This window comes from Felis catus, chromosome F2, assembly GCF_018350175.1.
Source record: "Felis catus isolate Fca126 chromosome F2, F.catus_Fca126_mat1.0, whole genome shotgun sequence".
Classification (NCBI taxonomy): domain Eukaryota; kingdom Metazoa; phylum Chordata; class Mammalia; order Carnivora; family Felidae; genus Felis; species Felis catus.
This window is the reverse complement of record NC_058385.1, coordinates 46,698,598-46,713,124: the sequence shown is the minus strand read 5'-3', so window position 1 is coordinate 46,713,124 and position 14,527 is coordinate 46,698,598. Positions and strand designations below refer to the sequence as shown.

The 14,527-nt window shown below is 38.0% G+C and overlaps 1 long non-coding RNA gene across 2 annotated transcripts in view; it reads right to left on the bottom strand.

The window, feature by feature from the left end:
- The window catches only part of LOC123383150, a 73,658-nt gene that overhangs the window by 9,320 nt on the left and 49,811 nt on the right, over positions 1-14,527 (bottom strand). For both annotated transcript variants that reach the window (XR_006592589.1, XR_006592588.1), the window contains exon 2: positions 66-124. This is a non-coding gene — a long non-coding RNA (uncharacterized LOC123383150). The remainder of the gene's footprint in view (positions 1-65; positions 125-14,527) is intronic.

The following is a 14,527-nucleotide window of genomic DNA, read 5'->3' as shown; positions in this document are numbered from 1 at the left end:
ATGGCTTAAATACGTACACCCAGTAGGCATTCTCCTTATTCTATTTTGCCTGACCATACACTTACCTCTAAGAGGCTGGATCGTTCATTTAGATTCCGAGTTGCCACGAAAGCCATTCTCAAAGCTTTAGGAAGAGAGAAATATATACCTTTGTTAAATTTGAATACAGAATGGTCAAGTTTTGAGATTTAAAAGAGCAGACTTTAGAGACACCTTACAAGTTGTATGTATAAAAATCCCACACTTCCCATTCCAAAATCTAAAGTAGCAGATATTTGCATAGACCGTAGCTTTCTTTGTATATTGCGTAGTTGGAATTTCTTGTGTGATAAGACATCCCCATCTGTTTTTGAAAGGTCTCAGATGTCCTGACTGGAGACAGAAACCAACAAAAGTGTAGACATTTTTGATCTGCTTGTAGGAATTAGGGAAAAATAATAGTTGATTATTCTGTTAGGTATTTATTTGCAAATATGTACGAACGGTTACTTGTAGCCCAAAAAATCAACTCCTGTGCTTTCAGTCATTTGCCAACATGGCCATGAAAATTCTTTGAGTTATCTGAAACATATTCCCGGCTGAGGTTGAATAAGCCTTCTAACTTTTTATCAACTTTCATATCATAAACAGGTCTGCTTTTTGAGGTCTATTTAGTGCCCGGTTACTGACACTTTTGTGCTCACTGGTGATTTTGCTATTTAAATGGCCCCTAAACATAGTGGTGAGGTGCTGTCTGGTGTCCTTAAGTACAGGAAGGTAGGTAAGCTTTATGAGTTACAGAGCCATTGGCTGTGAGTTCAAGGTTAACTATATAGTGAATGAAGTGTCTTAAAGCAGGAACACATAACAAGGATCTATTGGTGGTTGAAAATGCGGCCGGCTTACAGGTGCCTATCTCCCCTAGGAGCACTGATTCAGTATTTGCTAATACACTGTTAGTGACACTTTATAGAACCTCCTAACTGCCACAATTAACGAAGGTTAGTTGCATCTGACAAAGGTATAGCTCATAATTGACAGTCTATTTTAAAGGACCTACTTTCATGTAGGATTTGAAGTGAAGCAGAAGATGGCTGACTGCTGTATGGCTTTCTAAGACGTGTGGCTGCTGCTTTGGAAATTTTAAGACAAATTGATACGTGACATTTTTCTGTGGATACTTCGATGTACAATTTAGGCTTCTTTGAAAACTTTTTAGCCTGCAATCCTTTCCTTTTCTCCATCTCCCCATGAATTATATGTTTGTGATCTAGAATGAGGTAACGAATTGTATGCTAAGACTTGCATGGGTAAATAAGCTAGAGTGATGGATCTTGTTTTTATAGTTCATCATCTGTGAACTTCCCACCAAACTGATGGAGCCCGAGTGACGTGGAGACTACTTTGAAATTTTCTTAGTCTTTTGATATAAAACCATGGTCCCAGATTATTTGTTTGCTGTGAGCCAATGACTTTGAAGAAGACCTGGCTACTTGGGTTTAATGAGTACATTCTCCCTATTGAACAGTTCTCGTCCAAGGAGGTGAATCAGAAGTTTGGTTCAAGTTGAAGCAAAACGGGTGGAGCTAGATTAATACACTGGCCAGTACAATCAAGCCAGAATAGTCACGGGCCCACTGCTGTTCTAGGAGACCAAAGGGTCACGAGGACATCCTGGAGTTTCTTGTTCAGGACAGCCACACCTTTGGACAATGCCAAAGCCATACCGAATTTCTCTTTTCCTAGCCTTCATACAGACTCTTCTGCAAATACAACCTATCTTCAGTTAGACAATCTAATTGGTTAGATTTAAGGGTTCTTAAGTTACCATTTCGATAAATTTCTGATGTCGCTGAGTCTTTACATCCGCCTAGTTGCAAGTGTTAAGTATATACATGGCAGAATTGAAGTAGCCCAATTTCACATTTTAGGTGTTAGCTTTTTATCCATCACAATCATGGCAAATTTGTGGGGTGGGGAGATTGTCTTATCCACAAAGGTAGAAAAACGCAATTAACTTTGTTACGGGCATTATTCCCAGAAAACTTGAAACAACATGGTATATTTATTAGCCTAAACTAACATTCTTTCTAGAGACAAAAAGGTCTTTGCATTAGAAAGCCAGATTTTGTATTTTGGGGGACAATCCCACAAATTACGTAATGACTGTTGATAGGTATATATGAGCAGATGGGTTTATGGTTGATAATGGGTTTTTTTTTTTTTTTTTGGTGTACCCCACCCCAAGTAAAAAGTAATTGGATAAGTATATAATACAGAATGAGTTGAAGATAAATTGTCTGCTAAAACACATGTCCTTTCAATTTTTAAACTTGAGAGTCATAGTTTTTAGAAGTAAAGTTGGTGACTTATTTACATTACCAACCGTGTTGCCCTGATAATTCGATGATGCCGTAATTATGCTTGACAATGAAAATGGTGAACTAATACTGAGGAATGGCATTCATGCACTAAGAGGTATAGTAGTGTGATTCTTAAAGGCAGGGGCATGAGAAATCAGAGAATCTTTTTTTTTTTTTTTTTTAACGATGAAAGATGCCTGCCTTTGAATCAGTAATCATAACTGCTAATATTGAACATGTACAGCGTGTTTATTTATCAAGTGAATTCTTTACGCGCACTATCGATTCTTATAACCACCCTGTGGGATTGGTTCAGTAATATATTCCCATCTTACGGTAGAGGAAACTGAAGCTTCAACAAGTTTAATGACTTGCCCAGAAGTACATAGTAAGTGGTGGTGAAGCTGCAATTTGAATCCAGACCCCCAGGCTCTACATAGTTCGTGCTGCCTATAAACTACAAAAAAAGTGAAGTTCCAAAAAGCCAGGTACTTGGGGTTACTACCTTCAGCCTAGGGGGTGAGAGGTGGGACGACACAGGTCTATCAAAGCACATGCTAGGAAACCAAAGCATAGAAACCGCTTTTCCCTTGACATTTTAGGGCAGGAAACAAAACAAAACTAAGGAAAGAGTCATTATTTAGAAGAAAAAGGTCTTTAAAACAAGGCTGAGCTTAAAATTCTAAATCAGGATATTTTCCTTCTGAGCATCTTGGACTGCCTGGGAATATTAAACATTCCCTTTAGCAACCCTGTGATCGTTTTTCTGAGCTTGTTCATATGTCCATTCTAGGTTCTCTTGGAATTGGGAAATGGATTTAATCAAAACCTTTTAATTATCATGAGTTTTTATAAAACGTGTGAAATTAACCTTCTGACTCCTGTATTGCATTTCTGTGCCAATTAGGAAGGTATCAACATTTTCTCAACAGTTACTAAGAAATGCATTTGATATAATGCCAAGTGCTGCTGCTAAAGAAGAAATTTCCAGCAAATTAGGTATGTTTTAAGTAACACATACCGCTAGTAAGTGGCAAAGCCAAATCTCGAACTCTAGGAGCTGAGTCTGTGCAATTAGCTTTTACTTTAATTTGGCTTTTATTTCTCTTGCTAATCCTATATCCGGAAAAAGTTCAACACATAGGAATTCTGTGTATTTTCCTCATCAATATATTGATAGATAATAACTTTTTAAAGACAGAATTTTTTTCCTCTTGTCATTTAAACTTAGCTTTGGTCTTGTCTCAGGGGTGAGCAAAGTGACATCAGAATCATGGCAATGTTAAGTCATTACTCTTTTCTCTCCCCTTTTAGGACAACTAGACATCCATAACTTAGCAAAAGTGTCTCCGCAGGTTTCCTTAAGGGACACGCAAGCCCACCTTGCACCCAAAAATAAACAGGTCCTTAGTAAGGGCTACAGATGCAAGCGATTTGGTGAACCTCCTCCATCTTCCACGATGAGGCATAAAAAGCCTGGAGAATGCAAAACTGAGCAGATCCCAGCTGACCCAACTCCTGGGAAGTCCAGTCTGCCGGAGGGGAAATGTCAGCATGCCATCTGAACCTGAAAGGGACAAAGTTTGGATACAGAGAAGAGGGAGGAACTCACCAGGGCAGCCCCCGCCTCCACGGGGTGACACCGCAAGGGGCTGGGCTTTCAGCAACCTCTACGGCAGAGGAGATGGAAAGTCAAAGTGGTGAGTGAATGCCTGGCTACCTCCGTTGTGCGAGAAAAACCAGTTTCTCTCCCAGCGGCACCCAGATTTCTGAGGAAGGACTTCCACAACTTGGGTGGGTGGCTGGGAGGAAGCGAAAAGGGAAGGAGGCAGATAAGAATATCAGAGGGCATTAACGTTATCTGGTGTTTTGTCAGGACTTCGGCAAGAAGTCTGCCCACCGACCTCTGGGAATACCCTGCTCCCGGGTCCTCCTCCACCCGGCGTGGGCACCTTCAGTGCCCCAAGTACCAAACCCATACCTCCTCCAACTTTGCTGCCGGCTCCTTGTGTGCACTTTCAAGTGCATCCCAAGAGCCAGCTCCAGTGAACACAGAGGGTGCCCGGATAAGAGGCCAAGCTCAGAGGGCGAGGGAAAAACCACAAACGTGAGCTAACAGAACCACAATCTGGAAGATGAAAGAAAGGTTGCTAATAGCCAGCCTGTTGAAACGTAAGAACCGAAGAGGAGATGATACTCTAGTTAAGAGAGCACTTGCTACTTCAAATGCGAAAGCAGAAATGCATACCTACAAATTCCATCGAGGGAATATGGTAGCACAAAAAGAATTCTCCATCAGCTGAATGAATGCCAAGGCACAGAACAGTATGATCTAACTGATAAAGAATTCACGATAGCTTTTATGAGGAAATCAACAAGCTCCAAAAAAAAAAAAAACAGACAATTCAATGAACGCAGGAATAAAATTAATGAACAGGAGTTCTTTTCCAAAGAGATTAAAATTTTAAGAACACTACATTCTAGAGCTAAAGCATTCAATGTGTGAATGGAAGAAGGTACTGGTCAGCATCAGTAACAAGGCAGACCAGATGGAAAAGAGAATAAGTGACTTGAACAGGAATATGGAAATAATTCAAGAGGAGAGCGAGGATCTAAAAGGAATGAAGAAACACTACTGGAGCTATTGGATTCAATCAAGAAGGCAAACATCAGAAAAACTGGTGTACCAGAAGGAGAAGACAGGGAAAAGAGGGCAAAGAGATCATTTAAAGAAATAACAGCTGAGGGGGTACCTGGGTGGCTCAGTTGATTAAGTGTCCAACTCTTGATTTTGGCTCAGGTCATGATCTCACAGTTTGTGGGATCAAGCCCCCCATCGGGCTCTGCACTGACAGTGTGGATTCTCTCTCTCCCTCTCCTGCCCCCCGTCCCCTGCTTACACACACACACACACACACACACACACACACACACACACACACACACTCTCTCTCTCTCTCTCTCTCTCTCTCTCTCTCTCTCTCTCAAAATAAATAAATAAACATTAAATTAAAAAAAGAAAGGAAAAAAGAACAGCTGAGAACTTCCCAAACCCAGGGAAGGGCTTGGACATAAACATCTGCAAAGCTAACAACACCCTATTATTTCAATGCAAAAAACTTTCCCCAAGACACAGTATAATGAAACTCAAAAATCAATGATAAAGAATCTTAAATGCAGGCAGGGAGAAAAAGAACGTGATCTACAAAGCAACCACATTAGGCTATCAGATTTCTCCGCAGAAACACTACAAGCCAGGGGAGAGTGGAAGGACATATTCCAAGGGTTAAAAGATAAAAAATGCAATCCAAGAATATCTTATATCTGAAGAATAAGTTTGCCTGATGAAGAAGAAATAGTTGAGAGAGTTCACCACCACTAGACCTGCCTGGTAAGAAATGCTGAAAGAAATTCCTAAAGCTGAGGGGCGCCTGGGTGGCTCAGTCGGTTAAGCGGCCGACTTCCGCTCAGGTCATGATTTCGCGGTCCGTGAGTTCGAGCCCCGCGTCGGGCTCTGTGCTGACAGCTCAGAGCCTGGAGCCTGTTTCCGATTCTGTGTCCCCCTCTTTCTGACCCTCCCCTGTTCATGCTCTGACTCTTTCTGTCTCAAAAATAAATAAATAAACGTTAAAAATAATTAAAAAATAAAATTCCTAAAGCTGAGATGAAACTATGCTAATCAAAGACCTGAAAACCTCTGAACGTACACAACAGTCTGGTAAAGGTGAAAAATAGAATTAGAAAACTTAACTCTATCTTAGAATAGTGAGTTAGCCACTTAACTATAGGATAAAAATTAAAGGAAAAAGCATTAAAAATAAGTATAACTAATATGATTTGTTAATGTATACACAGCATAAAAAAAAGTGTGACACCAAAAATATAAAAGGGGAGGAGTAAAAGTGTGGAGACTTCTAGGCAAATGAAGGTAAGTTACTATCAGCATAAAATAAACCATTTTAATCTATGACATGTTATATGTAAACCTCACAAGGTAACCACAAAGCACAAGTCGAGAGATTTATGAAACCAAAAAAAAAAAACAAAAACGGAAGCATTGGGGAAAAGAGCATACCACCATGGAGAAACCACCAATTTACAAAGAAACAGAAACAGAAGGAAAAAGAAACAGTGGAGATTCAAAACAACCAGAAGTCGTTAGTTGGCCTTCATGATCTTTACATATCCGAAGTCACTCGGTGTGAATGCACAATGGTTGGATAGATAAAACAAGAAGCCTCAAACATACGCTGGGTAAAGGAGAGTCCTCTCGGCCCTAAAGACACACGTAGGTTCAAACTGAAGGGAAAGAAAATATTCCAGGCAAGTGGAAACGAAAACAAGGTAGGACAGATCTATTCGTATCAGACAAGTAGGCTTGAAGCCAAAAATGGTAACAAGACAAAGAAGGTCATATAATGATAAAGGGGTCAATACAATAAGATAGAACAATCACAAGTGTATATGAACTCAACATTGGGACACCCAAATATATTAAGCAGATATTAACAGATCTGAAGGGAGAAAGAGACGTACGATAAGAGGGGACTTTAATGTTGGGGACTTAGCAATTGATCATCCACACAAAAAATTAACAGGGAAATATTGGCATCTAACCATACTTTGGACCAATTGACTTAATGGACAGGTGGAACATTCCATCCAACAGCAGAATATACATTCTTCTCAAGTACACATGGTACATTCTCCAGGACAGATCATATGATAGGACACAAAACCAGTCTTAGCAAATTTAAGAAGATGGAAATCATACCAACTATCTTTTGGGACCACAATGGTATGGAACTAGAGATAAATAGGAACAACGCTGGAAAATGAACAAACCTGGAAACTAAACAACCCATTTCCCAACAACCAGTGGGTCAAAGATAAAATACAAAGGGAAATAAACTTAAAAAAGTTATTTTGAGAGAGAGCATGAGCAGGGGAGGGGCAGAGAGAGAGAATCCCAAGCAGGCTCCACACTGTCAGCACAGAGCCTGATGCAGGACTAGAACCCATGAACCGTGAGATCATGACCTGAGCCAAAACCAAGAGTCCAGACACTTAACCAACTGAGCCACCCAGGCACCCCAGGAAATAAATTCTTTTAAAACAAATGAAAATTGAAACACAATATAATCAAATTCCATGGAATGGTGCTTGGAGAGGTTTAAAGCAATGAGTATTTTAAGAAATTAGAAAGATCTTCAATAAGCAACCCAACTTTATACCTCAAGGAAGTAGTAAAAGAACAAATTAAACCCATAGCAGAAGGAAAAAAAAAAAAAACCAAGAAAGATTAGAATGGAAATAAGTAAAACAGAGACCAGAAAAACAATAGAATGGATCAACAAAATTGAGAGCTGGCTTTTCAAAATGGTAAACAAAATTAAACCTTAGGCTAGACCGAGAAAAAAACAAAAAAAGAGACAAGACTCAAAATTAAAAAGGAAAGAGGAAGCATTACAACTGATACTAGAGAAATACATAGGATCGCAAGAACCTACCATGAACAATTATATGCCAACAAATTAAATTACCTAGAAGAAGTGCGTAAATTCCTAGAAACACACAACCTACCAAGACTGAATCAGGAAGACCCGGAAAATCTGAACATAATAACTAGAGAAATTGAATCAGTAATAAAAAACCTCCCAACACAGAAAACCCCAGAACCAGACAGCTTCACTGGCAAATTATACCAAACATTTAAAAAAGAATTAATGCCAATCCTTTTCAAATTCTTCCAAAATATTGAGGAGGAGGAAACACTTTCACACTCATTCTATGATGCCATCATTATCCTCATACCAAAGCCAGTTAAGGGCAGTATAAGAAAACAAAACAAAAATATCAGTCAATATCCCTGAGGAATATAGATGTAAAAATTCTCAAAAAATGTTAGCAAACCAAATTCAAAAGCACATTAAAAGGATAATTCAACATGGTCTTTATATATCCAAAATATATAAAGAATCTATAGTAACTCAAAGCCCAAAAACAAATAATCCAATTAAAAATGGGTAGAAGACATAAATAGACATTTATCCAAAGATGACATCCAGATGGCCAACAGACACATGAAAAGATGGTTCAACATCATTAATCATCAGGGAAATGCAAATTAAAACCACAATGAGATATCACCTTATACCTGTCAGAATGGCTAAAATCAAAAACACAAGAAACAACAAGTGTTCGCATGGATGTGGGAGAAAAAGGAATCCTTGTGCACTGTTAGGAATGCAGATTGGTGCAGCCACTGTGGAAAAGAATCTAGAATTCTGTTCCGCAAATGAACATTACCATATAATCTAGTAATTCCATTACTATGTGTTTACCCAAGAAAATGAAAATGCTAATTTGAAGAGCTATATGCACCTCTGTGTTTACTGTAGCATTATTTATAATAGCCAAGATATGGAAGCAACCCACGTGTCCACTATAGATGAATGGATAAAGAAGGTATCTATCTATGTCTATGTCTATAGCTATACCTATATCTATACCTATACCTATAGCCAGCCTGTTGAAATGTAAGAACCAAAGAGTAGATAATGCTTTAGTTAAGAAAGTACTTGCTACTTCAAATGCGAAAGCAGAAATGCATACCTACCAATACTATCAAGGGAATATAGTAGCACAAAACGATTCTCCATCAGCTGACTGCCTATATCTATCCATAGATATAGGTTTATAGATATAGATATTGCCATTTGCAACTAATGGAAGCACCTAGAGGCTATAATGTTAAGTGAAATAAGTCAGTCAGGGAAAGACAAATAGGATATGATCTTACTCATATGTGGAATTTAAGAAACAAAATGAATTAGCAAAGAAAACCCAAAAAACCACCCCAGGCCCTTAGATATAGAGAACAAACTAAACTGGTGGTAACCAGAGGGGAGGTGGGTAGGGGCTTGGGTGAAATAGATAAAGGGGATTAAGAGTATACTTATTTTCATGAGCACTGAGAGATTGAATATAGAATTTTTTAAGCACTATGTTGTACATCTAAGACTAATAGAACACTGTATGTTACTTATACTTGAATTTAAACAAAAAAGAAAACAAGATGAACAAGTGGGATTAATCACGAAGATGAAAGGATGGTGCGATATATGCCAATAAATGGCACACATTACATTCATAGAATGAAAGATAAAAATCACATGGTTATCAAAGTAGATGCACACAAGCACTTAACAAAATACAACATCCCTTCGTGATAAAAACCCTCAACAACAAAATACAACATCCCTTCATGACAAAAACCCTCAACAGATTGAGTATAGAAGGAACCTATCTCAACATAATGAAGGCCATGTATGAAAAGCTCACAGCTACCGTCATATTCAACAGGGAAAGTTTGAAACCATCCTCTAAGATCGGAAATAAGACGAATAAGCCCACTCTCACCACTCTCATTCGATAAAATACTAGAAGTCCTAGCTGGATCAATTAGGCATGGGGTTAGAGCCCCATGTTGGATGTAGAGATTACTTTTAAATAAATAAAATTTAAAAAAAGAAAAAGAAAAGGAAGAGGTAAAATGATCATTGTGTTAGATGATACGATTTTATGTATAGAAAATCCAAAAGACTCAACTAAAAAATTGGTGGAACTAGTCAATGAATTCAGTAAAGTTGCAGATATAAAATCAACCTACAGAAATCAGTTGCGTTTCTATATACTAATCATGAAATATTTGAAAAAATAAAACTGTCCCATTCACAATAGAATCAAAAACAACAAAATACCTAGGAATAAATTTAACCAAGGGAGTGAAAGATCTGTACAGCAACTACTAGACTTTTTAAAAGAAACCAGAAAGACACATAGGTATCCTGTGTTTATGGATCCGAAGAATTAATATCGTTAAAATGTCCATACTACCCAAAGCCATCTATAGAGTCATCACGATTCCTATCAAAATTCCAATGGCATTTTTCACAGAAATAGAACAAACAACCCTAAGATTTGTATGGAACCACAAAAACCTTAACCAGCCAAAGCAGTCTTGAGAAAGAAGAACAAAGCTATAAGCCAATACTTCCTGATTTTGAACTATACTACAAACCTATTATAATCAAATGGTATTGGTATAAAACTAGATATACAGGCCAATGGAACAAAATAGCAAGTGTAGGATTAACTCCTGCATAAACAGTCAACTAATGTTTGACAAGGGAGCCAAGAACACCCAATGGAGAAAGTATAGTGTCTTCAACAAATGGTGCTGGGAAAACTGGATAATATATGAAGAAAAGTGAAATCGGGCTTATCTTACACCACGCACAAAAATTAACTTGAAAAATGGGGCACCTGGGTGGCTCAGTCAGTTGAGCATCCGACTTCAGCTCAGGTCATGATCTCACAGTTCATGAGTTCGAGCCCCGCGTTGGGCTCTGTGCTGACAGCTCAGAGTCTGGAGCCTGCTTTGGATTCTGTGTCTCCCTCTCGCTCTCTGCCCCTCTCCCACTTGCACTCTGTCTCTGTCTCTCAAAAATAAATAAACATTAAAAAAATAGAAAAAATAACTTGAAATAGATCAAATTAAACAGACATTTAAAAAACTTAAAAGAGACTTATGTATTTTCAGAGGCAGAGACAGAGCACGACCAGGGGAGGGGCAGAGAGAGAGGGAGACACAGAATTTGAAGCAGGCTCCAGGCTCCAAGCTGTCAGCACAGAGTCCGATGATCCAATGTAGGGCTTGAACTCATGAACGGCAAGATCATGACCTGAGTTGAATTTGGAAACTTAACCGACTGAGCCACCCAGGTGCCCCAAACATAAGTCTTGATAATATAAAACCCCTAGAAGAAAACCTAAGGAAGAACTCTTCAACCATGATCTTGGCAATAACTTTTTGATAGGACCCCAAAAGCAAAAATCAACCAATGTGACTACATGAATCTTAAAATCTTCACAGCAAAAGAAACAATCAAAAAATGAAAAGGCAACCTACAAAATATGAGAAAATATTTGCAAACTATATATCAGGAATTAATATCCAAACTATATAAGGAACTCATAAAAACAAAACAAACAATCCAATTAAAAATGGGCAGAGGAACTAAATAGACATTTTTCCAAAGAAGACATCCAGATGGCCCACAGGTACATGAAAAGATGCTCGACATCACTAGTTATCAGAGAAATGCAAATACAAATCACAATAAGATTATCACCTGACACTTTACAGAATGGCTATTATCAAGAAGACAAGAGATAACAAATGTTGGTGAGTATGTGGAGAAAAGGGAACCATTGTGCACTGTTGGTGGGAATGAGATTACTTTAGCCACCATGGAAAACAATATGGGCTTTCCTCAAAAGATTAAAAATAGATCTACCTGATTCAGCAACTACACTTCTGGGTATATACCCAAAGGAAATAAAAATTGGGTATCAACATACCTCGAGATTATAAAAGTCATATACGAAAGACCCAATGTTAATATTATCCTCAATGGGGAAAAACTGAGAGCTTTCTCCCTAAGGTCAGGAACAAGACTGTAAAACACTGATGAAAGACATTGAAGACCTCATAAACAAATACAAGGATATCCCATGCTCATGGATTGGAAGAAAATACATTGTTAAGATATCCATACTACCTGAAGCAATCTACAGATTTAGTGCAATCCCCATCAAAATGCCAATAATGTTTTTCATAGAACTAGAACAATCCCAAAATTTGTATGGAACCACAGAAGACCCTGAATAGCCAAAGCAATCTCGAAAAAGAGCAAAACTGGAGACATCACAATTCCAGATTTCAAGTTATACTACAAAGGTGTAGTGATGAAAACAGTATGACTTTGGCCCCAAAACAGGCACACGGATCAATGGGACAGAACAGAAAGCCCAGAAATAAAGCCATGTTTATATGGTCAATTAATCTTTGACACAGGAGGAAAGCATAGGCAATGGGGTAAAGATAGTCTCTTCAACAAATGTTGGGAAAACAGGACAGCAGCATGCAAAAGAATGACACCATGTTACACTATACACAAAAATAATCTCAGAATGGATTAAAGACCTAAATGTGACATAAAAATCCTAGAAGAAAACACAGGTAGTAATTTCCCTGACATTGACTGTAGCAACTTTTTTTTCCTAGATATGTCTCCTAAGACAAGGGGAAAAAAAGCAAAAAACTATTGGTACTACATCAAAATAAAAAGCTTCTACCCAGTGAAGGATACAATCAATAAAACTAAAAGGCAACCTACTCAAGGGGAAAAGATAATTACAAATGGCATATCCAATAAAGGGTTAGTACCCAAAATATATAAAGAATTGATACAACTCAACACCCAAAAAATAAATAATCCCATTAAAAAAATGGGCAGAAGGCCTAAATGGGCCTCTCTCCAAAGAAGACAGTCAGATGGTCAATACACACATGAAAAGGTGCTCAATATCAGTGCTCATCAGGGAAATGCAAATCAAAACTACAATGAGATATCACCTCACACCTGTGAGAATGGCTAAAATCAACAACACAAGAAACAACAAATGTTGGAGAGGATACAGAGGATTAGGAACCCCCTTGCACTGTTGGTGGGAGTGCAAACTAGTGTAGCCACTGTGAAAAACATTAAAATAGAACTAGTCAACTCAAAAAGTTAAAATGGAACTACTCTACAATCTAGTAATTGCACCATTGGGTGTTTACCCAAAAAGTACAAAAATATTAATTCAAGGGCATACATGCCCCTCTATGTTCATTGCAGCATTCTTTATAATAGCCAAACTATGGAAACAGCCCAAGTGTCCATTGAGAGATGAACGGATAAAGGAGAAGCATACATACCATGGGATATTATTCAGCCATAAAAAAGAATGAAATCCTGCCATTTGCAACATGTCTGGAGCTAGAGAGTATAATGCTAAGCAAAATAAACCAGAGATTGACAAATGCTGTACGATTTTACTTATATGTGGAAATTAAGAAACAAAACAAACTAGCAAAGGAAAAGAGAGAGAGGGAGGGAGGGAGGGAGGGAGGGAGAGAGAGAGAGAGAGAGAGAAACCAAGAAACAGACTCTTAACTGTAACAAACTGATGGTTACCAGAAGGGAGGTCGGTGGGGGGATGGGTAAAATAGTGATTAAAGAGTGCACTTATCATGATGAGCACGGAGTAATGTATAGAATTGTTGAAACACTATATCATACACCTGAAACCGATATAACACTGTATGTAAACTATACTAGAATTGAAAAAAACCTAATAAAAAGAAAAAAATACCTGAGAGTAAATTTAACCAAGGAGGCAAAAGACCTGCACGCTGAAAATTATAAGACATTGATGGAAGAAAGTGAAGACAATAAATGGAAAGATACTCTGAACTCCTGTATTGGGAGATTTTATATCATTAAAATATTCATACTACCCAAGCCATCTACAGATTCAAAGCAGTCACGGTCTCACAATTCCAATGGCATTTTTCACAGCAACAGAACAAACAATTCTAAAATTTGTATGGAACCAGAAATGACCCCAAATAGCCAAGGCAATCCTGAGAAAGAAGAACAAAGCCAGAGGCATCACACTCTGATTTCAAACCACAGTTGACCCTGAATAGCATGGGAGTTAGGGGCTCTGAGCCACCCATGTAGTAAAAAATTTACATATTACTTTGACCCCCCCCATTTAATTATGAATAGTGTACTATCAACTGGAAGTCTTATTTCAATAACAGTTGATTCACACATATTTTGAATGTTATATGTATTATATACTGTATTCTTACAATAAAGTAAGCTAAAAGATGTTAAGAAAATCATTAAAAAGTGCAAATATTTTTATAATCCTGTATTTATTTTTAAAAATCCACAATTGGGGCACCTGGGTGGCTCAGTCAGGTAAGCATCTGACTTTGGCTCAGGTCATGATCTCATGGTTCATGAATTCAAGCCCAGCATCAGGCTCTGTGCTGACAGCTCGGAGCTTGGAGCCTGCTTCGGATTCTGTGTCTCTTCCTCTCTCTGCCCCTCCCGACTCATGTTTTCTCTCTCTCAAAAATAAATAAATGTTAATAATAATAATAATAATAATAATAATGATAATGATAATGATAATCCCCAATTAAGTAGATGCATGCAGTTCAATCCTGTGTGGTTCCAAAGTCAGCTATATATATTACAAAGCTCTGTAATAAAAATAGT